This window comes from Octopus sinensis, linkage group LG28 (genome assembly GCF_006345805.1).
Source record: "Octopus sinensis linkage group LG28, ASM634580v1, whole genome shotgun sequence".
Classification (NCBI taxonomy): Eukaryota; Metazoa; Mollusca; class Cephalopoda; order Octopoda; family Octopodidae; genus Octopus; species Octopus sinensis.
In genome coordinates this window covers 17,687,452-17,690,227 of record NC_043024.1, presented here as the reverse complement: position 1 = coordinate 17,690,227, position 2,776 = coordinate 17,687,452, and the positions used below count along the sequence as shown (strand labels likewise).

The 2,776-nt window shown below is 42.6% G+C and overlaps 1 protein-coding gene across 1 annotated transcript in view; it reads right to left on the bottom strand.

Annotated features, from left to right (window-relative positions):
• LOC115225739 (synaptotagmin-7) overlaps positions 1–142 on the bottom strand; it is a 562,082-nt gene extending 561,940 nt beyond the window's left edge. Inside the window, exon 1 of the mRNA XM_036514694.1 lies at positions 1–142. This exon is cut by the window's left edge and continues 182 nt beyond it. The gene's annotated coding sequence lies outside the window, so the exon portion shown is untranslated.
• Between the last annotated feature and the right edge of the window lie 2,634 nt (positions 143–2,776).

Genomic DNA, 2,776 nt, shown 5'->3' with positions numbered 1-2,776 from the left:
AGGAACACCACCATATATAATATATAATATAGTGTGTGTATATATAGTATAATATATATACACACGTTAAACCAAACACTGAGGATGGTCTGAACCAGAGTTACTAATAAACACAACTGTTACAGCGGTACACTCTCTCCATTTCCAGCTAACAGCACTCTCTTTCTCTATCCCTACCTCTCTCTCTCTCTCTCTGAGTTTAACTTATCCTTTTGCTTTCTCTCTCCGAGCTCCACTCACAATTGCTCTCTTTTTCTTTCTCCCGCGCTCTCTCTGTGGTTTGCTCTCTGTTTCTCTTCCTGAGTCTCACTCTCTCGGAACCCCACTAACTCTTGCTTGCTTTTTCTTTCTCTCTATCTCTCTCTTGACATCTCTCTCTCTCTCTCTCTCTCTCTCTCTCTCTCTTTCACTCCGTCTCCCTACCAACAAACCACTTTCCACTCTACCACTTCCAAGTCGCTAATCCCTTTGCTTGCTTTCATCTATCTACCAACGTTACAGTCACACAAACATACAGAATACACACACATACACACACTCACATGTATGAAGCGGCGATCTCCTTTCACGCTTTCTTTCCAGTCATTGCCACCGCATCTCACTTTTCCTTCGTTCCTTCTCTCTCTCTCTCTCTCTCACTCCTCCCCCCCTCGTTCGTTATCTATCACTCTATCTATCTATCTATCACTCTATCTATCTATCTATCTATCTATCTATCTATGTCCGTTACCCTACACTCCTCTCCTTCTCACTTCTTCCTTCTCTTCACCATCTTTCACTTCTTTCACGCGCGCTTTTAATTTCTCCGCCACCACCACCTCTTTCCTCTACCACAATCTCCCTCCCTCACCCTCCCTCTCACATATACGTTATTCTCTTCTCTATTTCCCGGTCTTTTCTCGCCTGCCTCTCATTTCTTTCTTACATTTGTCTTCTCTTTACCTTCCAATCTTATCTATCTCTCTACACATCTACCTATCTAGCTGTCAATCTTTCTATCACTTACATATCAATCTATCAATCAATCAATCTATCTATCATTATGACACTAACTTCGCTTTATCAATCAACCTTCCTTCTTTCTTTCCTTTCTTCCTTCTTTTTATTTTCCATTTTCAGTCTTCATTTCATTTATCTCACCTCTTGATACTAGTTTCGCATACCACTGTTCCACATCGCACATGTGCCCCTCTTTTGCGCGCATACACATGCATACATACACAATACATACATACATACATACATATGTGTGTAGAGGCGCAATGGTCCAGTGGTTAGCGCAGTGGATTCGCGGTTGTAGGATCGCGGTTTCGATTCCCAGACCGGGCGTTGTGAGTGTTTATAAAGCTCCACGACGCTCCGGCAAGGGGTGGTGGCGATACCTGCTGTATTCTTTCGCCACAACTTTCTCTCACCTTTCTTCTATTGGCCTGCTCGCTTAGCCAGCGGGGTGGCGTCATTTCATGGCGAAAACAACGCGAAGCGCATTGTGACCAGCGATGTGTAGCAACATCTGATGGCCTGGTCAGTCACGGTGATATATATATAATCTTTTATCTTTTACTTGTTTCAGTCATTAGACTGCGGTCATGGTAGGGCACCGCCTTGGAGAATTTTTAGTTGAATGAGTCGACCCCCTCCACTCCCACCAGTACTTATATTTTTAAAGCCTGGTACTTATTCTATCGGTCTTCTGTGCCGAACCGCTATTTTGCTAAGATGTGAACATACCAGTACCGGTTGTCAAGCGGCGATGGGAGGGAGGGACAAACACAGACACACGCACACGAAGGGCTTCTTTCAGTTTCCGTCTACCAAATCCATTCACAAGGCTTTGGTCGGTCCAAGGTTATAGCAGAAGACACTTGCCCAAGGTGCCAGACAGTGGGACTGAACCCGGAACTATGTGGTTGAGAATATATATATATTAGATGAAAATCGCAGGGGCCCACTGGGTGCGCGCGCGTACGAGTTAGTGTTTGTGTGTATGTATATATATATATATATGATTGATTGATTGATTGATTCTAGTTTCAGCTCATGAGTTGTGGCCATGCTGGGGCACCGCCATATATATATAATATATATATTTCGGTGGGAAGGCTCTTTTACTCGGCGCCGTTTTTACAATCTTGTAAATAATAACGATGATATACACACATACATACATACAAATATATATATATATAATCTAAATATGAAAACTCAAAGAGAAAGCACAACAACGCGAGGACGTGGAACGCATGTATGTATGTATATATACACACACACATACATATATGCATACACATATATAAGAATAAGCCCTTGATTAACCTTTAAGTATGTATGTATGTATGTATGTATGTATGTATGTATGTATGTATAAAGAAGATCGCAGATGGTCCCGGTGCGCAAAACCTGCCACAGCGACAGAATCTCTAAACCTGGTCAGGGGAAAATTTAGAAGACGAAGATCGCAGAGGCCGATTGGGTGCGCGCGCGTACGATTGTATGTATATATGTATGTATAATGTGTGTGTGTCTGAATGTTTATGTAGTGTCTCTTTATACTCATTAACTTAACAGTTCGTCAGGTAAGAGTGAATATAGCAGATCGAAGTACTGGCAGGGGTGGTGGGGGGATGTAATCGACTAAAGCCCTTGAATTGTAGTGCTCCAGCATGGCCGCATTCACATGGGTGAAACCATGAGCTAAAGGGCTGTACTTTAAATATATATTTTGTTTCTGTGGGTAAATGGACTCCTTAGGGGTGAGATGGGGGACTGAGTTAAA